Genomic DNA, 24,403 nt, shown 5'->3' with positions numbered 1-24,403 from the left:
AAATGATTTCACTACTCTAGGTTGAATATCAGGTGGATTTTATATATAAATAAATAAAATATTTTATTTGTCACAATAAACAAAGGGCAAAAGTAAATAAAATATTGAATATATCTACCACCTACAGTATTTATGCCCTAAAATAAAACATTTTCCTCTGCATATACGCTCGTTATGTGTCTTGCACACAACAACTTTGCTTAATTTAGAAGTAATAACCGTACTTAACAGTATTTTACTGGCATTGACATTTGTACAAAGGATTCACGCTGTGAGAATATTTTCTGGTGCATTCAGAAGCACCTTTTCTGCTGCATTACACCAGGAGAGATGCTTTGGAAATGAGGCCATGATGGATGATTTGATACCTCGTAAACCGTGGAGCGGGCAAAGCGTGATGGGAGTGACACGGCCTGCTCTGGGACGCTAGCCCGTCGTCGTGCGGAATGGAATGAGAAATAAGGAAAAGCGTTCACGTGCGTTAAAAAGCTGCCGTACTCAGCCTTGCTAAAGGTCAGGCAGGCCTCGCTTGCACTGGAGGACATGTTAATGCTGACTTGAGTCTGCCGGGTCTATTGTCATGCAGCGCGGCCTTGCATTACGCGGCTCAATCAAGATCTCAGAGGAAAAGGTCAGCAGGACAAGGATAACGATGTGTTATTAGTTGTTGCATCGCTCTTCCAGAATCATTACGACCCTCTGCATTGTGTTGACTCTTCGCGGTGGTGGTGGTGGTGGATTGGAATTTACATCGGTTTCGGCGTACATTGATTTTTTTTTCTTTCATCTCCGATGCAACGGCGTGAAACGGTACGTGCAGTCATCGCTGGTCACGATACAGCCGTAATGCTCGTTAGAAACAGCGCCCTTTCAGAGGGTTAGAGGGTTTTGTATCCCTGTAATTCAGATGAAATCTACATGTCTCACTTAACTGCTTTTGACATATATCAGGGTAATTACAGTATCTGTTGTTAAGCATTGATTAATTAGATAAAGTCTAAGTGACGGCACATTCCAGATTGATACTAGTCTGTAGGTTTCTGACAATGAAAGAAGCGGCAACTGAAGTTGAACAAGAGCATGCCACGAAACCAGAAAAAACCTTAATTCATGACAAGAAGGTGGTTAACGAAATAATTATGCATAAATTGAATCCGACTGTAATACACTGAACTTTTTTCATTGAAGGCGCACTTAGACCTTATGAACACCCATTTCATTTACACCCGTGCTTTACAGGTACAGAGTGGCTAATACTTTGGAGGATGTTTAAAGTAGGTGGCATAGTTTAGTGCAGGGCTGGATCTGGCCTTTGTGCCACCCTAATTGAGATTGTGGAGTGGGGGAGTAGGTAGGAATTTCACGGACTATCATGAATGCAACGCGGGGTTCCATTTTCCCATTTTTCCATTTATTTGGTTCGGCGACTGCCTGTATCACCTATGCCAAGAATTGGCCGTGGTTTAGTGGGAAATATTAAGAAACGTTATGAAGGAAATGAAGATCTATGAAGGAAAGCATGCACGTTGCCATGAGCAATGCTTCTTCAGTATATGTGCAATTCAGCATATTTGCAGCGGTAGCCTAGCCATTAATTAGCTAATTGACATGGGAAGATTGTTAATGACACAACAGGTGGCTTTAAGAGGAGGCTTTAATTTCATCCTGCCACTGGAGGGTGGAATTACAGGCTTTAAACTCCTGTTGGCAAAAAAAATGCAACTCCCTAATTAGTCAGCATTGTAGCAAATATCGTAAAGTATAAAAGTCATAATAGTAAATAAAGTAAAGCTTCAAATAGATGAGATAAGAGATAACATATAATAAGCAAATGTTTCACAATATGCATATGTAAATATATAAGACACACATATAAAATATAAAGCAGTGAATCTGGGGCTGCTGGGTGGCTTATCCTGTTAAGGCACTGTTCTAGTGCATTGACGGGCCTCACGGTCTGGCTGAGAATCGGGTATGTACTGTACCAGTGCTAACTATGGACAGCCGCCCTACGGGGCAATGCACAGCCAGCTCTAGTGTCAGCCAGGGATGAGAGAGTTTCAGATGGATGGGGTTACAGCTTCTCATCGCTCACTAGTGACTAGCAGTTAGCATTTAGGAGTCAGTGGGATATTTTTGACACAAATGGATGGGAAGAGAATGTTTTTCAAACATTGTTACTATAACTTTACGAACAGTAAAGTTGTTGGCCCATTATTATCTACATCAGAATGTGATGGTGTAAGAGAGGTATTGTATGGAAATATGCACTTTTACCAGTCAGTGGGTCTGTGGCTCTCTACTGTGAGAATCTGGATTAGGTTATAGTTTATTTGCATCAAAGGATCTGTATTTGCATAAGAGGATTTGCATATATAGTCTGATTTGAGAGGCTGGTATCACTGGCGGCTTGTTCGTTTGTGATTTTCAATTCTTTCGCTTTGTTTTTGGAGGTTTAAGGGAGGTGGCGTCGGAGTCGATGTCAGATATACAGTATCCAAGCTGGAATCGTAGAAAAAATAAACATAGGCTGTGAGTTACTAGTACTGTTCTTTATGTTGCTTTTTTATTTATTTAACCATTTATATGGTTATTATTGATGCATAGGTATGGTGTGGCTCAGTGGCTAGAACTGAAGATCAATGAGACGGTTCTGTTTCTCGCAGGCTAGTTCGCCCGTTACTGCCAGTAGCTGAGTCAGGTTTTCTGTCAAAATGAAAAGAATTCTGGCTCAAGCCTTAGCAAAAATATACCGTTGCGCCTGCAGGCCCGTGATCCTGGTGGCCCGTGGGAATTGTAGTCTTTAGCAGAGTTCACATTTTTAAAGGCAGGATTTTACTATTCCTACCCACATTTATCTGAAACAGGTTTAGTCACTGTGGAGCCCTGTTGGAAGTATACGGAGTGTGGCTGGAGGAATTGGGAAGTGGGGGGGGGGGGGGTTGGGAGCTAATCTCGATCCAGGCGGGGGTTGCTAGCGCTCCAGTGGTCCAGGCTGTCTGGAATGGCCCCAGCGAGGTTCGCGGCTCACGGGGGGGGCCCACGCGAGTCGGCCCCCTAGCTGCGCCCAGGATGCCTCCCGAACTCGTTAAAGGTTTCATCATCCTCGGCTTCCTCCTGGGCTGTCTGGCCGCTCCCCCGATGATTTTTTTTTTACCGCGGACGGACTCCCAGATTACACCGGATGGAGGCGGGACAGGCGTGCCATCCGGCCGGCAGGCATCGTACGGCACGTCTCCCACCGGACCGGCTGCATTATTTACCGTCTCTCCGTCTCTCTGACAGGGAGGAAACGGGGGCCGGACTGATGGAATAACCGTTCCTCGGCAACCCGGCCTCGGCTCACTCTTGGCGGATTTGTCGTTGCAAATGTTTCTTTTCCATTCCGGCATCTGTTCCTTCCTCTCACAGACTTTCTTTTTACGCATGCATTTCGGATTTTAGCCTCCGCTGATGTGTCACCACCGCAAACGAGTGCCAGCTTCTCGCTCCATGATGTAGACCCCAGAATGCAATTACTTTGGCAGAAAGTTTGATTCCATTCCCTTCCTGGAAACTGCAAGTTTGAGCACAGAACATCTTGTATTTTAGTAGAACAAATGAACAAAGTAATGGTTATTCTATTTATGCAAGCACTGAAAAGTTCATTTGACCTTTAATATTTGGTTTTAATCGTATCGGATTTAATCATAGATCAAGCTGAAATTGTTGTGTAAGTGCTCTCCTGGAACTAATTTATGGTTTGATGACGACAATGTTTTAAGTGCTGTACAGCAGGTAAGAAAGTTGCAAGGTTCAGCGCCAAAGCAATCCTCTTGGACTGAGGGCTACAGCAGCTGACGGCAATGTAGTAAATTTTCCACTGTCAGCAGACTTGTAGCATTTGGTCTTTCTGTGCAGCAGTTTTTTTTATTTAATTTTTTTTTTTGTTCTTAGAACTCCTTAGAAGTTCATTTTCCATCCCTTCCCCAGAAGACCCCGTAAGGAAAACTGGGAGAGTAGCTCCCAGACAAAGGAAAGCACTGAAAGGACCACCGCCCGTATATCTGTGCGGCCTCTGGTTCTCAGTCACAGCCCCTGTAACAGAATCGTTACGAAGCGGAGGCCCTCTAGTTTAGTCATATTTATTTGGACGGCTTGTCCAGCTGCTTTGGACCCTGGTGGCGTCCAGGGGAATGGCCAGTCCTGACCCCCGGGAGCGGGTAAACCTGTACCTGGGCTGTGACTCGAGTCCTTTTCTCGCCGCGGCAGTGTCCTTTAAGAATGACAGAAAACCGCCGTTATCGTGCTCCCACGTCGCCGGTGAGTGTCGAAGCCCTGGAAAACAGACATCGGAGGGGGGGGGGGGGGGTGCCCGTCGCCGTGTGGAAGCTCTGCGGTGACAAACGGCGAGAAGAAGAAGGAAAGAAAGAAAAAAAAAAACCCGCTCAGCAAACAGCTCCAGTACACTTTATGAACCCACAGAGTAAATGTGCCAAGAACCGCGCAGGATGAAAGGAATTATTGCAGCAGAGACCCCTTAATAGGATTCGCGGAAAATGTGTCGCAGGGGTGCGGGAGTCAGGGGGGGGGGGGGGGTTGAGGTGTCTCCCTGGGGTGTAAATCATGGATAAGCTCAGAGCCAAAATGGAGGCCGTGTGTGTGCGAGTGTGTGTTTTTGGAAAACATAACTGGGTTTTGCTACCCTGCACACCCTCCCCCCCCCCCCCTTGTCGATGACGCGTGGAGAACCCGACCACATGGCGGTGCGGTGACCCGTCTCACCCGTCTCACTCCCGAAAAAACTCGCAAGACCTCCAAACAGGGCTCCCCCCCCAAAGTAACTGCTTTGACAGTTGCAGTGTACTGTGTTTATGCTAGCATCGGTGCCTCATTGCTTCACACCATTAACTGGGGCCAGGTCCGTCTGCAGATATTTAGATGTGTGTGGACCCCGGGCAGATGTGCCTGGGAGAGGCGGCCTGTCTTCACTTTGTCACTGTCGTATTTTGTCACCAGGCTAAGCGTTTTCCGGTGCATCATTAATTTTTCCAGCACATGAGAAACATGATACATCTGTCAAGTCTGTGTCGCCCACAACAAAGGCCAGTATTCGTGCTCAGATATATTTCTTATTAGGTCTTGAATAGTGAAGTGTTTTAACAGTTTCCTTGCAACATTGTTTTCCTAACATCAGGTCCTCAGCCCAGTGTAGAGAAATATTATGAAATATTGTTGTTATCAAATATTAGTTCATAAAGTTGGCTTGTGGAGCCAATGGTAGGAAAACAATATTTAAAAGGAGCATTTTCTTTCCTGTCCATGATGTCACCATGGTGATGGTGATTTTCGTAAACATACTAATGATGTTTCGTCCTTCTGCTTTCTGTTCTGATTGCATGTGTTTATCGGTGTGGAAACTGTCAGAGAAAGCTCAAGTTTTCTCTGAGATATCTTGTGTCACTTATGGAATTTAAATTTTCAGTGCGTCGTCAAGAGTCGATAAAAATTGCTTGAGGCTAATGAACCAGTACCTTAACGTGGCGGTTTCATGGTCTCATGGTGTTGTCTTGCAAAAGGAGTGGCTGTGGAATATAAAAAAAACCCACTTCTCCCCTGGATCCAGACTAGGCGGGGGGGACTGGGCCGCACCTCGGTATCAGGCTAACTGATCTAATGTTTAACATACCGATGACTCCCTGGAGGAGCCGGGCTTAAAAACGAGGAAGGATTGAATCAAGGATGCTTCTTTTCAACAACACCTCTCCCTCATAACATGAGCAATGTGTGACTAATGCTCTGCTGTTTATTTATCTGGCTGCTTGGCACAAGCCGCGCAACAAAAAAATATAAATCCCCCCCCCCCCACCCCCCCAGAAGAAATCAATCTGTGAAAGAGAGTGGCGGCTTTAGGGGTTTCTAGCTCACGGTCCTCCGTGTCCCATTAACAAAGGAACGGCAGACAGAGCGCTGGCAATCCCTGCTAAGACCCTCGGCCTTTCTTCCCCGTCTGTGTGAGCGGAGGAGAGGACGATAAACGCTATTGTCGGACGCACAAAGCCCGAGTCCCAGCTCGTGTCCCGCAAAAAAGGGAGTGTTCCACAGCGGGGAAATTCTCGCCGGTGAGGTGGCGACAGTGATGGTCTAATTGAGGGACTCCAGCCGCCTGTGGGTATGTGCGTGTACGTGTGTGTGTGTGTGTGTGTGTGTGTGTGTGTGTGTGTGGGCGTGTCTGTGTGCCAGCATGTGTGTGTCTATTTGTGCAAGTGTACATACATGCATGTGTATATGCGTGTGTGTGCATGTGTGTGTTAGTGCTTGTATGTGTGTGGCATGCCTGCATGTGTTCATGTGTGTGTGCATGTGTGTGAGAGTGCTTGTATCTGTGTGGCATGGCTGGCTGTCATCATGTATGTGCATGTGTGTGTAAGTGCTTGTATGTGTGTGGCATGGCCAGATGTGTTTGTGTGTGTGTATGTGTGTGTGTGCATGTGTGTGTGAGTGCTTGTATGTGTGTGGCATGGCCAGACATGTTTGTGTGTGTGTGCATGTGTGTGTGAGTGCTTGTATGTGTGTGGCATGGCCAGACATGTTCATGTGTGTGTGCATGTGTGTGTGAGTGCTTGTATGTGTGTGGCATACCTGGTTGTGTTTACAGTATGTGTATGGCTGTGCATGTCTGCACATGTTTATGTGTATGTCTTTGCACATCTGCATGTGTTTATGTGTGTGTGCACGTGTGTGGCATACCTGCACATGTGTTTATGCATGTCTGTGCATGCCTGTCAGTTTACGTGAGCGTGTGCTTGCCCAACGCAGTCTGAGCCGCGTCCAGCGGTGGGTCTGTCAGCCGCCAGAGTCGTCTGGTTTTGTCACAGCGACTCTGCAGTGCGTGCGGAACTGGTGTGACAGAGAGCTCAGCGTCCCGTCGCCTCCTATCCGCCATCGCTGCGAGCCCAGAGCCGCGCTGTCCTGGACGGCGGCGGCTTCACGGTGCCACCCGCATCCTGCCGAGGATCTCACACTTAGGCCTACGGTCCAGTGTCTCGTTTCTCTCCGGCCGCGTGTTTTGTATATCCGCCATTTTCTTTACCATAACATTCCAGCAGAGTAATACCACAGAGCGTGCTAAACTAGCTGAGCGCCGCATGCAGCCTCATGTGAGAGTAATACATCCCAGCCCTCCAAAAAAAAAAACCCAAATAACTCTCTGCCGCAATCTGCCGAAACCGCGAGGAAACGTCATTAAAGATTCATTACCGCAAAATCTTTCCCAGGATCCCTCGCGGAGTACAATGGTTCCGCGACAAGGCGGCCAGGTAAAGGTTTCGGTTAAAGTGATTTTTTTTTTCTTCTTCTTCTTCTTCTTTTTTTTTTTTTTTTTTTGATGAGAGAAAATGGAGATCGCAATTTGTGAGCGCGCCATTTACCTAATCACTCACCTATCACGGGTTCAGTGATCACCGTGCTCCCGCCGCTCGGGGAGCAAATTGCTGTCTGTCGCCTGAAAGTCTTCCAGGGACATGGCCGCCAGACTGCATTACCCTTAGTTCACGGGCGGGGAAAAAAAAAACCAAGTTCTTGTTCAGCGTCAATGTCAGAAACTAGAGGGTTTGAACCAAGACTGCGCCATTTTGTGTAGCGTACGAAATGGAGAATCATACTAATTTCAGCCATTTTAGTCATATAAGCCAACTTTTTAAATCTTCAGCACCTTTTATAGTTTGATTTAACTTGATCGCATGGGGTCAGGTACTGTATGTATACAACATGTCACCTACTTTATATAGAACATGCAGTTTAAGAGCAGGAGATACAGCAGGCTATTATAGCCAGCGAGTCTCGAAAAGCGGAGTATCTTCAGAGATGTCAGATTTGGCTTCCCCACCGGTCCCGGCTCTTACCAGCCGCGGGGGCAGATTTACGCCCCATCCAAAGTGGCGCGCGCCGGTTGATTTGATTTTGTCCGAGACGAGTCCAAAAACACACGCGGCATTAACGGCGGAAAAAAAGGGAGCGGGCCTTCGACGTTACACATTTCCAGCCCGACTCCCTCCCTCCCTCGACTCGGAAGGATGAAGGATTTCGAGAGAAATCCGTAAACAAGAGGGGCGGGGAGGGGGGGCGAGGGGGGTGGAGGGGAGGAATGAGCCCCCAGAAAGGCTATCTCGTCTGTCATTTCGGGTTTGCGGTGGCCAGATGACAGGATTACTCTGTATGCGCGTCTGCCAAATGACTGTTTTTCTCCCCGGCGTTTGGAAAACAAACACATTTGCCCCGAGACGCAGCTGCAGCGGGGGGACCCCCCGTTGTCGACGGCCTCGTTCCCGCGCCTCGGTGCGAGGCCCGTCGAGACGGAGCTCTGCCGGCGCCTGACACGCCGCGTCGTACCGCCACCGCGCTCACAATCACTCCGGCCCTCCCACTGTGTCACAGGATTCAGTATCAGGGAGGATAAGAAATGGGGAGGAAGGCTGTTTACTGTGTGTAAAAAGTGTAAAAATCAAGGTGGTTATTTACACACACACTCGCACACATACATACACACCTCCAAACACAACACACACACACACACACACTCTCACGCAGACGCACACACGCTCATGCACACACACGCAAACACGCACACACAAACATGCACACATAAATACACACACTCTGTTATGTAGTTACATAGTATTTGCACAAGTCATAATAATCTATAATGAGACCCTTAGGGATGTATGTTGTGTGTTTGTATATGCAGGATCAGTTACAGAGGTTGCATGATCCATGTTTTGTATTTACAAATTACTCTTCTATGTCCACATTCAAAAATTCTGTATTTAATGAGGTAGCGTACACCATTAAATACTGTTGTACTGTACGTTCGGCATTTTGATGTTTGCTATGTGTATTAAAAAAAAGTGTGAATTTCAGTGATATTATCAACACTGATGTATTTAATTTAGTTCTGTGAACCATAAGCTCTGATCCTTTTTAACAGATCCACTGTGTAATTACTGAGTTTTTGCAGTAATTTCCCTTGGATAAATGCAGATTGTAAAACAATGATTTCCTTTCGAAATTATACACTTTAAGTATCAAGGTCGCCGTGGTTTGCCTCTCCAGTTTCCTGTGTTTCAGTGCTAAATGTTCAAGCTCTGTTGCGCGATGTATGGATTGTACCACAACATTTCCCTCGTTTGAATTTTGCTAAATTATAATGTTCAAATTTTGGTAATCGGTGGCAGGATGTGAAGCATTTATGAAGCGTTTAGTCGGGTTGCAAAAGCAGTAACAGAGACGTCGGGCTTTCTGCAGCGCTGGCTTTTAAATGGGCAATCATTTAAACAGGTTTTGCCTCGTAAAGATTTTTTTTAAGAATATCTCCACAGCCAGGGCCAGAGCGACTGCCCTCCGACGAGCCCTGACGGTTTCAGTCATGGCGATGGAGCCAGAGGGCCGCGGTACAGGTGTAGCTTATTGTAAATCACTTCTCTTATTGTCTGTTAGCTATCTACATCCATTACTCCTGTCTGGCAGTGCCCCAGGGACCAGGGCTGGCTTGAACCGCGTGTACAGATGGAATCTGACTGTGTTTCACAGAGCAGTAAATTACCTCGCTAACATTTGTGTAGGGAAGAGACCCTCCTAAATGGTTTGCGTGAACCGTTAACCTCACCGATGGCAATGGGAGGCCCGGTTGCCCCCCTGCCAAAATTTACCGGGGGGGGGTAGGGGAGGGTGCGTACGGGACAAGAGGGCGTACAGGCAGTGAGGCTGGAGAATCATACGTGATCGATCTGAGACGGGGGTTGTGTCAAGGACTAAGTGGGTAATTTGTTCCAAAAGACTCTGTCTGACATAGCCTTGGACGGCTACAGGTGTAAAACAAGCAGAGGGCTGTGTGCATTTCGGCTACTGAAACGCAACCCGCATTTCAAACTGCACCCCAAATGAGAGGCGCTCCATGTAAAATTCCACTCCTTTCCTGTGTGTGTGTGTGTGTGTGTGTGTGTGTGTGTGTGAGCACTAAGACATGGGGGAGGTCACAGACTCCTCTCAGGATCCAACTCAACAGAACTAAGCTGGCAAAGATTTCAATAATCCTGTTAAATCTCTCCTTTAAATCTGATGCACATGGAAGGTAGAAAAACTCACGCTTGAACAGATTCCCAGTCTGCATTTGTAGCTTTAATGGCATTTGTTTCTGTTCATGAAACTGGAAATTGAAGCAGTGATATTACCCAGAATTTGGGATTGAACCGAGTTTGAATTTAAAAGTTATGATCGATTCTATTTCCACAATATTTTTCATGAAGTAACTGCTGTTGATTCATACTGTAACTAATTCATACTGTAGGCCTATTATTTAATCTAGTTGCAGTGTGCACTATCATAAACCTTGAGTAATGACAGCCATTTGTTTACACAAACACAAAAAACCATTTTTAAAACAAATTACGAAATTCATATCTAAAACGCTATACTGGCACGCGTGCTGTTCGGTGCAGAACATACAGGACGGCTGTTCCTGTTACACAATCTATATGAAGAGGATGTGAATCGACAGTAGGCCATGGCTGCAAGCTTCCAAAAGAAAACACACGTGACAGCCTGAACTTATCTCCCCACCGGCTCAGATGTTTACCTTGGCAGCGTGGATTATGCTACGTGTTTGCCGTCCGGGAGAAATAGCATTTTTTAACTCCGCTGCTCAGTCAAAACACAAATTCAACGCCTCAGTGGCAAGAGGCTGAGAACAAAGAGGTCTGAAGGAGGAAACTCGAGGCTCTGAACTTGTGATGCCATACCCACTGGCAGAACTTTCCGGTAGATCTTAAAGCTAAGCCATGCTGCAGAGACGATGGATTCAAATTTAAAAACATAAATAAAATAAAAACTTTTCTCAGCACAAGCTTCCAAACAATACAGCAGATGCTGATAAATACAGTATGCCTACAGGTGCTTTATATATTTATATTAATTTGATTCTTCGGTTTCTTTGATAAACTCCAATAAATATTGTTAGTAAATTGTGTGTAGTTCACAGTGGAATTTTTTTTAAAGAATGAAGTATTGCAGTATTACAAAGAGAGAGCATGGTTTCCTGAGGGAACATAAAAATCCAAGAAACTTGAGCCTGTTGGTGAGAGAGCTGGAAAACGATTCCCTGACTGTAGAAAAGGAGTGTTGACTGCAGACATTGAAACAGAACAGATAAAATGAAAACTCAACTGAAACAAAAATATGATCAAATGAAGGCTTTCATAAAATACTGTATAGATTTGATATAACATCTAGAATATCTGTTAGGCAACAGATGGGGATGGATCAATACGGTCAATATGGTAGTAAAGCTGAAGGCTCTTTCACACGTAGACCCTGAAGCAATCGCCTCTGATTGATCTCAGATTACTGGGGCTAATACGAAACCTGAAATTGAAGATTCAGAAGAACGCTGTATTCTTTTTCATGTGTTAATTTCAAATCCTCTCCGAGAGAGTCATTTCCATTCCTATATTCTACAGGTATGAAGTACACCTACAGCACGTCAGACCTGCCTTTCCCAGTTGAATAACTGTAAGATTGCATTACATGTGCTGATTTGTAGTGATGATAGCAAAATAAATTTCCTGAACTGTAGATACCATTACTACTGTGTTATTGTAACAGTGTTAAATTAAGCACAGTTCCAAAGTATACATAGGTTTTACATGTGGATTACTTGCAGAGCTATGCTTTCGCCATCATAAAGGGTCAAAAATGTATTCAGTGGACATTTTTTTTAAACTTCCCCTTTCAATGTCCAGATTTTTTAGATCAAAACCTGTTGTTCACAACGATTTGATCGGACACACCTCAGAAGTCTGCATCAAAACGCCAATGATATGGTGTGGTGCTTTTCACTTCAAAAGCACTTTTTGTGAGCATTCAAGGCAATGGAATAAAAAAAAATAAGTCAAAAGCCTTCAAGCTTAAGTTATCTCGGTTTATTAAAAATGCCTTCAACCGAAAAGCCTTACAGAATCGGAAATCTCCGCTTTTTCATCAGTGGCAGGGAGGCAGTGGAGGGAACTCGCCTGAGCTTTCCACCAGGCACCCGGCTTTGTGGTCCACTACCCCATTAGCATTCCTATCGAAAACGAGAGGGAGATTTACACAGCGGAATGTGGAGGAAATCAAAAGCTGATTGCAGGTAAACGGATCCTTTCAGATGGAAACCATGTAGGGACCGTGGATGAGTATGACTTTACTCCCCTTTCCGTCTCCCACCCCTGGCTACTGGTTATCTCCTCACATCATATTCAAGACGGTGCTAGCGCAGCTAAAGGGAGCGGTCCATTATATCTTGAAAACATCATCAGACCCTAATGCACCAGCCAATATTCCATTCTGCAGCCTCTGGGTGACTACAGGTTGGGCTGTATAGGCTCCCAGTTGTGTTTGGCAGCCAAGGTCCAATGTGTTTGGCTAGAACGGGAGAATTCCTGATTAGTTCCTCCGAGCAATCCTACACCAAGTACCCACAGGCTGCCAGTTGTAGTCAGTGAGAGACTACCTTTCTTCAATTAACTGATGCTGGTTCTCCCATAGAAGTGAATGGTCTTTGGTGTGGACAGTAGTCACTGGTTCGTGGGTGAGCACATTGAAAATGTGCACACACTTCAGTTGACGTCAGTCAAGCACATGCGCAGTTTGTCCCTGTGGTACCATTCCAAATTTGGGAGAAAAAAAAGAGGGAAAAATAGTTTGAAAGAAAAAGATCAGCCATTCAAATGTGCGTTTTTTTTCCATAGAAGCTGCTTTGAAGTTACCTGTTGAAATGAAAAAGTTATTGCTTGACCTTATATATACTCGTTACAGGGAGAAGACAGGTGTCAGTGGGCGATTTGATTTAGTATGGGCTGTGACAGATTTGAGTTTGGCTTGTTTGTCGTGAGTGGTGTCTGCTGAACTGTTGAAAAGCCAGTCGATATTATTAAATCCTGGCGTCAAGTTGACTTTGAATTTGTTTCAGTCAAACAAGTAACTGCAGTGCTTCCCTTCTGACCAGGGCTGTGCTGCCACCTTTAAAATCACTGTTGTTTTAAGTTTTCATTTTATGTTTCATTGTATCTGCTAAGAGGAATGGAAAAAAAATCAATTGGGAGGGAAAAGAACATTTACAATAATCATCCGGAAGACAAGAAAATCTATCTAATATTTTCAAGGTTGTTTCTGTCTGTCAGTTGGTTCAACGAGACGTTTGAAAGCTTGAATATTGTAACAGGTGAAATCAATAGTCGCCTCGTTACTGCGAATCCCTCTGGGTGCGATTGGACACAGCTGTGTGGTAGGACAGTGGGAAACAGGTGTGCGGCGTGGATACTGTAGTGCTTCAGGATTCAGGGCTTCTTAATGAGATTGTCAGCAAGCGAAGCATTGCGTTTTACAAAGCATATCTTCTGAGTCTGTGCTGTCATGTTACCGAATGAAAATAATGTCTGGCGAGTTGGAAAAATAAATGCCCGTGTCTAAAATAAAACCGAGGGCTTTATTTCATGGTCTGTGTTTTCTGTGCTGTGTTTTTAAATAGATACCAGATAAAGATCCTGGGGTAGAATTCCAGTTTTGTTTATGACTGTTAAAAATGCAAGCCTGATATGGTATGTGAGCTTCACAAAGCGTTTAAAGGAGTCATAGTGTAAGTCAAAAGAATCTCTGGTATTGAATTGAAATGCTCAAGTTCAGAAATGCCAATATTTTCCTAATTGGGATTTTTCAATTAATTTAACTTCAAATTGTTTTGACTGACTTCAAATGGAATTTATCAGGGTTGATGATTGAACGAGGTTCATTAAGGGGTCTGACTAATTCAAAGGCCAGCGCTAATTAAATCAATGCATCACGGTGTCATGCCGATGACTGTGCTTGTAATTACTGGAAGACACTGTCAACACGTAAAGAGGGGAAGATAGCTGGTATCTCGGAGAGCCAGTTTGGCTTTCTCTGACTAACTGTTTTACAGGTTTATTCATTTCTGTGCCATCTACTCTTCACCAGTGCTGCTTGCTCTGATAGCCTTACTTGCTGCAGTGGCTTTGATAATGGCTCCATAGGTGCACCCCCACCTGTAGGTGTTTGCATAACCGTGAAATTATTTAACTATTTTTTTCATTGGATCTCTTGGTGACAATCATATTATTGCATTATTTTACGCTGTATTAGCATCTGTAAACGTAGTACTTAAATATTTGCTTGCATTTACAATCATGTCACTGTTCACCACCGGTATTATATTCCTATCAATTACAATATTTCAGTAGACTGAGGTGTGTGTGCCACAGCTGTTTGACTGCTTGTGCTTCAATTCTGCATTCCAAAACTTGCCTAGTTCCCTGATCTAGATGGTGGTGTGTGAACAAAATGCTAATATTTATGCTATTTTTGTTGTGGCCATACAGTACACTCCCATGACGTCCATGGCAAGGGACCAGAACCCATGAAGTGTGTGATGAATAAATTAATTCTGTGGGGACGTGTGGGGGGGCGGGGGGGGCAGTATTGGCTGTTGCCATGGACCTTGTGCGACAAAATGTGTTGTATGTAAATCTAGAGACGACAGCCTGGATTCAGTTAACATTCATCCTTAATTCTGACTCAGGTGCTTGTCTTATTTATTCACAAACAGTTTGGCAAGTTGATATTGATAATCACTGAACTTGCCAAACTGCGTTTGAGGGGGGAAAAAATTTTTTGACTTCATTTTAATATTTTTCTGTCAGAGTTAAGGATAACTGTTACCTGAACCCAAACCTGTAAGTAATAAATGTTATATATGAAAAAATAGAACGTCAGACAGCCAACTTTTTTGTGGTCCTGTCTTATAAGTCTATTTACAGAGTTCTAAATGCTGTATCCTGAGAATGTTTTGGCCCGTGGCGCATTATCTTGTCAATCTTTCTGTTCTCTCCCACTCCATAATTCATTACCTGACCAAATCCTAGCCACAGACTCTAACGCTGTCACATTTTTTGGTGTGTCCCAGGGGCTGAGAAAATAGAATGCCTGAAGTGAATATATGTCTCTGAGCCAACTGCCAGTCCCAGGACATTTGTATGTTATTTCAGCTGAGCTCTCCGGTGTGTTGCCCGCGCGTGTTCCAGGGGTAGCGACCGCTCTCCCCGGTCGGCGCAAGGGAAAATAAACACCCCCTAACCTGGGAAAGTGAGGCTGAATTTCTAATCCGTTTCTGTCACATTCGGAGCGGGTCTGGGGAGCCGCGGGAGCTCTCCGTGTGCTTCAGGGCGCTGCCTCGCTCATTACGCCTGTGCCAGCGGCTGGGCAGAAATGGCTCAGAGTCTTCAGACCCAGCGGATGCCTGGCTCTCTTATTAACACTGCGAATGCAGGCTCCCTTCCACCGAAGCAAAAACATTCCAGTGTGACACACAATACGATTGCGCGTTAAGGGGCGGGGCCAAGAACGGCACCGTGGCAATGGATCCTTCTGTACTGTGTAACGAATCGTATTGTCACCCGGATACTCATTTTTAAATTGTGAAAAAACAATATAAATTCAAAGTAAACTACCTAATGCGACAGAAATATTACATAAGAGTGATGCAAATATTTAAGACTGATCCCTCAGTCAAATAGTCTATTGTACTTTGTACTATTGAAAGTGGCTTATGCAATTTTTGTGCAAGCCTGACATGGCCAAGTCAAGCCTGACATTGCGAGCTTTAAAAAGTGTGATGCCAAACTCCTGAAAGTTGGACTGGGGAGCCCAAACAGTGCAGCCAGTAGGGCAGCTGGCTTTCTCTGCCATTGCAGTCTCTGTACTGGCATCCCATCTCTGTCTGTAACCCTCAGTGTACAGTTAAGTACAAACAAAAATGTAATTTGTGTTGTCTAGGCTTGTGTTTATTTATGTATTGCAGTGATTAGCCTATAGGAAAGCCAACCACACAGATGTGCATTGTACCAGGAAGACAAGATATTATACCTTCTCTCCGCCCCCTCCTCCCCCCCCCCACCCAGGGCACTCTCAGCCCCGCCTACCGGCCCACACTTGTGGTTGCTTAGTTACGGCGGAAATGCTGACAGTGGTCTGATGAAGGTGAGGTCTCCGGGTTCCATGCAAATGCTCTTAATAAGTAACGCAAGCGCACCAGATCCTATTTGTTAGCCCCTGGGGCGCCACCAGACGATGGCAACTTGCTGAGCTGACACTTTCGCCCCAGCGCTTCCAAACTGCTGTCGCTGTAGCTCTCAGACATCTGGATGCCACGCTGTGTGATGCGAGCTTTATTAAATTTCAGGCCTTTGATTGGCTCTCTGCTTTGAGGGCAGCCGCTCGGTGAACACATTGAGAACATACGTACTGTATAGGAAAAGAACAATGTGTTAAAATGGGAAACTTTAATGATATGTGTGCTGTGTTAGAGCGAGTAGACGGGATTGGTTTCAAATGTCACAGCTGCTGGCGACAGACATGGGCTGTTATTGATCAGAAAATAAAGAATAAAGATGAAAAATCTATTTGGCATTATATGACATCATATGAGGGTACTGTGAATAAAAATGTGCTTCTGTGACCATAAAATATCAGTCCTGTTTGTTGTGTATATGTACACATTAATTTATTGCTCTGGGGAGAATTTTGTCTGTATTACAACTGATCTGATGAAGGCCAAGTCAGCCAAAACACCATGCTTTTAATAAGAAAATAAGTTTAGCATTTTCTTATGAGCAATGCTTACATCTTACTTTTTAAGGTAGTACCTACTGTAAGCTCAGTTTCTCAGGCACAAACCTTTCCCATGTAGAAACAACATAAATAGACATGTAAATTGTGGAACATACGTATTATGACCTTGCACAACCAGGGACATTGTGACGATGACATACTCATTTCACAAGACGATTTCAAACGAATTAGGTTGAAACGAAGTCTCATTCTGTATGGATGTAATCCATAGGAGATAATTATATGTTAAGATGATTCTGCCCCTTACAGCACTTCATAGCTTTTTTAGCGCTTGCCAGCCATGTCAGCATTAAAGATTGATTGAGGAACAGTGACTTCAAGGGGAACGGGGTGTTTGATTAGCCCTGTTTAAAGGTTCGGAGCTCTTACCAAATGCCAGGGTATTAGACACAGCTTTTTTTGGATATTGCCAGAAGGTCTTTTTAGGACACCCATAACTAGACCCCGCCAAGACCTCGTTGTTTGAGAGCTGCTCTTTGTGGGCGGGATGTCCAAAGTCATGACCCCGGATCAGAGAGAGAGAGAGAGCCAGCCCCCCTGTGTCGGCCAGTCAAATCTGTGCCCTGCAGTAAAATGTTAAATCAAAGTGTTAAAGTGATAAATCAATTCTTACATATGAGTACATATGGTCCCTGCTGAACTCGTATCTACACTGTTACAGTTGAATTTACACTGGAAATTTTACTGTGCGCTTGTTTTATTAATTCTCATAACTAACAAAAAAGCAACACACTGGTTATTTAATTATTCTTCAACAGGATTGAGATATGTCCTCAACAGATTATGTCAGAGCAGACCTGCTTCATGTGGGGGAGTGAATTGGCCTTATGGCACGTCTATCGTCAGAACAATGAACTTTACTTTTGCGGATTCTTTTCCACGAGCAGCTGCTGGACAGGCTATAAAGGTGCACACACATGCTAGTATGCTACATTACTTTAACCAGGGGGGAAAGGCAAACCATTCAGAACATAAGCACACTCTCACAAGGGCTTGAGCCACCCCCATTTTGAAGACTTACTTTTCTGAATAGTTTGCTCCGTCGCTAAGTGTTTAGCATGGATAGGTTGGCAGCGGGCAAAAAAAGCATAATGGAGTGCAATCGTGAGTTTCACGACTTCCCGCCTTCGTGTGGCACACAGGTAGCTGTGATAGCTCTCTGTTGCTGGTATACCTTGTTTCCATGGCACCTCGGCACTGCTCTGAAATGGCACAGACAGCTGTCATGTCGAAACAAGGTAGCAGCGTTTAGGCTCCTCTCGCCGCTGGCATGCTCAAGCTTGACAGCTTTAGCGGCAGTTTATCCCAGTGTCCATGGCAACCAAGATTAGCAATAGGTCGACAGGTTCATTTGTTAGATTAACATTGGCATAGCTTACAAGGTATATCAGCACATTCCCTCAAAAGAGACAATAAGTGATTTTTTGTCTTGTTATTTATTTATTTTTTTGTTTAGATTTTTTTTTTCTGTGTATTCATTTTTGCGCTTCTGTTCAATTTGCCAAATTATAATTAATGGCTTGTCAACAACGTTGTTGTGTTTTCCGAGTCTCCGCAATAGCTTCTGTAATTTTTTTTTTCCGGCATTAAATACTTCTGCTGCGTCAGGAAATCCTGCAAAGTCATTGCTGTAGCGAGAGCGGGGTTCCTTATCAAAGCCGCTATCGTTCAGCCGGAGATGAGACCCACGGGCGCATTCCTGGAAAGCCACTGGCGCTGTTCACATTGCTCGTGCTCTAAAGGCAAACAGTGCCTTTCTGCGGCACGCTGTTTAGGTCACAGTCACAGCGGGGTGGGGGGTCGGATGGGGGGGGGGGCAAAATGTAGCAGCTAAGAAAGCAGAAAACCTGATTAGACTCTGAGCAGTCCGCACTCCCCTGGAACCCCACGCGGAGTGGCACTCGTGGACCCCCCTTTTCTATCTGTTCTGGGCCCCGTCCACCACAGCGATGTTTTATTTAACCTCGCTCCTTTTTACAGTAAAAACAAGACGCGGCGCACATCCGCGCGGTGGAAAAACAGCGACGTGGCCGTCTGGGTGAGGACATGTTCTTCCCCTACACCGGCCTTCTGATCCTCCCCCTTAATTGAAGATTTATCGATCCCCTGCCGGAGAGCCGGGGTCCCGTTACTCCTCCACTTCACCTTTTTCTTTTTTTTAACGTGTGCTCATTACCCCGGGATGGGCACGGCTTTATTGACAGCTTGCTCCGGGACGGCTCTGAAGTTACCGGTGCGGAGCGCACTGCCAGAGACCGTCGCCCGTGAACCGTTAATGACACCAGGGGGGGATGCCACTGCGGGCCAGTGCAGCCCCGAAGCAGTTTTTTTTGGGGGCGGGGTAATTCAGTTCGGAGTTAAGCTTTCGTCTATCTGGAACTACGGTCTCCTTTTAATTATTGAACTGCGTATGGCTAATCAAGACTCGGATACATTTTTAATATCCCCAGCAGTGCGCGTTGTAAAGTGCATGCCTTTACAGCTGCTAATGAATCTGAATAGGGCGCGTAGGCATATTGTGTGCATTTGGAGTATCGTGTGCATTTGTGCTGTAGGAGGAACATGGTTAATTGGAACGTTGGTGCAGTGGGTTGTCTCGCAGCTCTGTGGTCCGAGGTTCAAAGCACAGTGCTGTGTGTGGACTCTGAATCTGTGCAGATGCTACATCGGTTAGTATGGCTGTTACGCCGTCTTCATGCCAATAGCCATCTCCATATTTTGTGTGTGTGCGTGTGTCTTTGTGGCATTTGTGTGTGTGTGTGTGTGTGTTTGTATGATTGCATGCATGTGGGCTTGCACATCTGTCAATGTGTGTGTATACATGCGTGGGTGTGCGTATGCATCTGTCTGTCTGTCTGTCTGTCCTGCGATGGACAGGTGTTCTGATCAGGTCACGGTCCTGTCCTGCAAGCTGTGTCTGCCATGGCCCTCTGCAGGGCTGTTCAGTTCATGAAAACTGATGAATAAACCACATAAGCTTTCCAGGAGCCTTAAACAGTACATTATGAAGAAAACAATCAATAGCTCGATACTGGAATACATTTTTTTAAATTTATTCATTTATTGTTTTTTCTAATCGTCAAAGCGCACCATCCAAAGTACATGGAGGTGCACATCAACTTGCTGTGCGGTCATGTCTACCTCTTCTGAAATTGAAAATAATGTTTGCTTGACCTTTAGTCATATACGTATGTTTTCGTTTTTTCAAGTATTTGACAAGATTGCAGAAGTGCACCAGCTGTCAAGACAGGTCACCCAATTTACATAGTAATGGTGGTGCTGCAAGGCCAGTGCTTCATTTCTGTGAAGTAGGGCTGGCTGTAGCCTGTGTGCCGCCCAAGGTGAGATCAAAAAGGAAGTGGGGGGGGTTTGGTAGCAATTTTGGACTGGTGGGGGGTGGTGGTAAGGGGCGGTGTTGTAGTTAGCGATCACAAAATCGGGGGATGGGTTTAGGTAGTGATCATGGACCAGTGGGGTTGGGGTGGGGGTGACTATCATTTCTGATTATCATTTACATTTTTTTGCCAGCCCGTGTACAGTTCACTCTGCACCATATGGATGGCGGCCTAGGTAACCGCCTATGTTGCCCATGCCAAGAAATGGCCCTGCTGTAAAGTGTTAAGTGCCAGCCATTCCCAAGTGGACTGGACACTTATGCCCATTTTTTGCACTGCACATCTGTGTCCCACATCTCGACACAGAACAACATCGTCATTTTTAAATCGACTACACCGCGCTTAGTTTTGACACGGCACTACAGCTGTGTGCCTTTAATCCTTTTGAAATTTTTCAAGTGGGAATTGCAAACGGAGCCGGTTCTCCCTACTCTTAGCATTGTCATTATGCATTTTGTAAATGATTATTTTGGGAACTGCGTTTAGCGTAGCTGGTATCTTTCGTGGTCAATCTAACGAGCGATTAAACCACCTTGTGCTGTGGTACTGAACAAGCGCTCTGAGGCTGAGGATAGGAGGTAAGAACAGCGCACAACAGCCAATAAACAAGAAGTTGTCCTTATTGAGCTTTTGCACCACCAAATTGCTCAGACCTTTTAATCTCCGAGGCGATCAGATGCTTGAATTGGCAGGGTGTGGTTCGTACTCCTACCCTGTATTCTTGCGGTTAGGTTTAGTTGATTTACTTCCCGAAGGATCCATTTTAGGCTGAAATATTACCTTATTGATAAACTGTTGCTAATTGACATGAAGGCAGCCCGAGCAATCAGTCATTTCCAGGCCTGTGTCATTATTTGATGTCTCCACTGCCCTGTAGGAACAGGTCCCCATTCTAATTTCAATTAAATCTCTACTCATGACATTTAAATATCACTTGAAGGTTAATGTGCAGAATGTCTCTTTCTGGAAATTAACTGAATGTGATATATATATATATATATATATATATATATATATATATAGTGCCATGAAAAAGAATTGGTCCTCTTCACAAAGGAAACCTGAGTGAACACAAAACACATTTTTTAAATAATTTAATTTATTTAATGAAAAATTGCAACTATACAGACGTTAGCCCCCCTTTTCAGGGCAGTTACTCAGTCATGCATGTTGACCAGTGATCAATCTTAAACTACCACTGTGAAGAAACCAGTCCCGGAAGTCCATTGGCTTGTGCATGTTCCAAATGAGATCTGGTTTCCATGGGCCTGAATCGATCAACATTTGTCCTTCACTGTACTCACAACTTAACATTCAATACTTACTCTTTTTTTTGTCTTTTTTTGTCAAACAAATAGAAAATTATTAAAACCGCTTGCTTTAAAACAAAAATAAAAACACTTTGGCGTGCCCAGCTAGCTCTATTACTGATGTGTTCGTATGTCAGAGGTTACTGTATGTAAGGCAATCTAATGCCGCAGTCTGTCACTGAGGGCCAGGGATTTTTCACCTTGCATTGTCATTTCATAGACGCACGCATAATGACCTTCTTCCTTTAGCCTTTTTACTAGAAATTAATGAAAGGTGTTGATGATGAATCCCAGAAAACAGATTTTTAAAACTCCATTATGTGTCAGTTTTAAATGTCACCCTAAGTAGTCCACTACTAATTCCATGAAAATAGTATTTCAATTTATCTCTGCAATTCTTTTTTTAAATTTTTTGTTTATTTTTATTTTGCTCCCTTGCTGACCTTTTTTACTCCAAAATTTTTTTTGAAATTAGGCTTGCTTGGCAATATTTTGAATGCCTTCTTAAACCGTTCAAAGGCTGTAGGCCTACTTTTTACATACAGTGAACACTCATACATATGTATAACGAACTGACATAGAGTGCCACTATTGTAAGATTATGAATCAGAAAGGTATAGTAAGACAATTCACATTATTATTGTGACACAAACACACCCTGCGTGATTCCATGTTGGTTGGTATCGAATCTCAAAAACAGTATTACCCTTACCATTCATGTGACAGTTTCCATCTGTGTTATTGTATGAATCCACATGCACAGTGCAGAGTGACTGTAGCGCATGCTATTTGTGTGGCTGCTTCTGGTCTCTGTGTGGGAAACAGGCTTTCTGCATTAGAGCGATGCGATGCCGTGTGCGATATATCAGCCATAACTATTGGCGGTGACATCGAACCAGAACTAAGATGAAACATCATAAATGTATATGTGCTGTTTCATTATATCTAGTTTAGTTTGTTGCATGTGTGCTTGTCTGCATGCGTGCATGTGTGTGTGTGTGTGTGCGCGCGCTCATGTGTGTTCGTTTGCGCTAACCTTTATGGTCATTCGGAGTTCACATTAGCATTACAGCATGCAGACTGTGTGGGGTAGTTATGGTGAACGTGCACACAGACTTTTGGCATGGTGTGGTCTAGCAGCGTTAGAAACCAGTGCTATTCAAAATAATTGATTTGTACAGTATATGTTTTACTCCTGTTGGAAGAATTGTACTCTCAAATACTAAACAATAGTGAGATGGCATCCAGTTACTAGAGTTTTAGTAGGGATTTTTTACCACTATGTTATAAAATACATATAATAGAACATGTTCAACTCATCTGGAGAACCATTAAAGTTAATGGCTGTTACATCTCAACGCCAAGCACAGCATTTCTTTACAGGCTGAAGGCATAGGAGATTTCCACTGAACAAATTGTCCATATCTGCCCAGACTGATATAAAACGTAATCAAACAATGCAAAACAGAAATTAAATGAACAGGGGGCTTGAGATGTTGAGAATAAAGAGGGAAAAATGTTTTTCATCTGGTGAACATGTGAACTCATAATTTTTAAAACAAAAGCTCTTGAAAGGACATAATTGGCCAGTTTTAACAAAGCCATTTCAGTTGCAGGGCATGTGGTCAGCGAAAGAGGTGCTAGATGCTGGCTCATTTGAGCGTTTAATTAGAGGAGTTTGGTCACAGCGTACTGTGGTGAATGTTTTATCATCGAATATCAAACACAGCCCAGGAACTAGGTGTAACTTCATTAGCAAAGGCTCTGGGTGTTGCTCAGAAGTCAAGAGAATAGTCAACATCACAGGAAGGGAAAATTGTATTTTCAGCATTAGTTCTTGTAATTCCTGCAAACCTGTAATAAATGTATAATGAATCTTTGAAGGTCAGATTTCTAGAATTTCTTACTTTGCAATTTCCACTGTACATTCATTCATTGTTTGTTTTGATTCTCGATTCTTTCTGGGCTTGTCACTTATCATTACTATTTCAGCTGAAAAGACTTATCTGGCAATATAATGTAGCTTTTTACATTCTCGTTTTAGAATGTAGGCTTATTAACTGAGTGGACCATAGTATGATTCAATTAAACTGGTCTTAACCTTGTATATACTACATTTTCATTGCCTTATTACATCCAGGGTTTAACTGGATCCTTAAAACTCTTTCTGAAATATTTTGTGTCGACAAACATTATTATTATTCTTTCAGATCCAGAAGTTGCCACAGTCTAACAGACAGGCTTAAAAAGGCTTTAAAAAACTATAATATTATTGTCCAGGGATATTATTTGTGTTCCCATTGTCCCTTTTCATTTAGCAGAATCGTCTTTGGCCATTACCTTCATTACTGTTTGACCTTTTCCTCCTTCTTTCCTGTGAGTGTACAGTAAGCCCACTCAGGCAGAATGAGTCTGTGTCCGTGCTCTTGTATTCTGGCGATGAACGTGCCGAATTCAAGAGGCCCTCCATATGTGTAGGGGAGCGCCCCCCTTACACACACGCGCGGAGACGATCTCAGGAGCGAATCGGCCGAAGTGAGAACGTACGCTCATCGCCATGGCAATTTCCAGATCTGGAGTACTTTTTAAGCCGTCGCTGGAAGATTTTCTCTGCACTCAACGGGGCCTGTCCTCCCCAATTGCGGTCTGGACGCGAGCGCTACGCGCTTCAGCGTACGGAGGGAAGATGGGACGGCCAGACGCCGCCTTACGTCCCTCACTCAGCCTCGCAGTGCATCACCACACAGCTGGTCTAGATTGTTTTCCCCTCTGTTCAAGATATTTATTTCTTGACCTTGTCAGCAATTCTGCGGGGAATCGTTAAGGTTCGCAAGCGCCCCTCTAAGGAGGGAGTCCAGACGTTGGGTCTAAGCCCAGTTTGTTATGACAAAAAATGCGAGGCCTCTCTCCTTTGTTTCTGAATACACATGTGTGTCATACTGTATGCAAGTCAGGAGTAATGAGAGCCAGATTTAGTGGAAT

The 24,403-nt window shown here is 44.2% G+C and overlaps 1 protein-coding gene and 1 long non-coding RNA gene across 2 annotated transcripts in view; one reads left to right on the top strand and one right to left on the bottom strand.

Moving 5' to 3' along the window:
* Nucleotides 1-24,403, top strand: part of LOC135257546 (exostosin-1) — a 184,317-nt gene that overhangs the window by 50,308 nt on the left and 109,606 nt on the right. The gene's annotated exons all lie outside the window — the stretch shown is intronic.
* On the bottom strand, nt 11,940-13,142 carry LOC135257548 (uncharacterized). Its single transcript, XR_010330667.1, has 2 exons — nt 12,524-13,142; nt 11,940-12,097 (listed from the first exon to the last, which is right to left on the bottom strand). It is a non-coding gene; the product is annotated as an uncharacterized LOC135257548 (long non-coding RNA).

Source organism: Anguilla rostrata, chromosome 6 (genome assembly GCF_018555375.3).
Source record: "Anguilla rostrata isolate EN2019 chromosome 6, ASM1855537v3, whole genome shotgun sequence".
NCBI lineage: Eukaryota > Metazoa > Chordata > Actinopteri > Anguilliformes > Anguillidae > Anguilla > Anguilla rostrata.
Note: the sequence above shows the minus strand (reverse complement) of the source record. Positions and strands in the feature narration are given on the sequence as shown.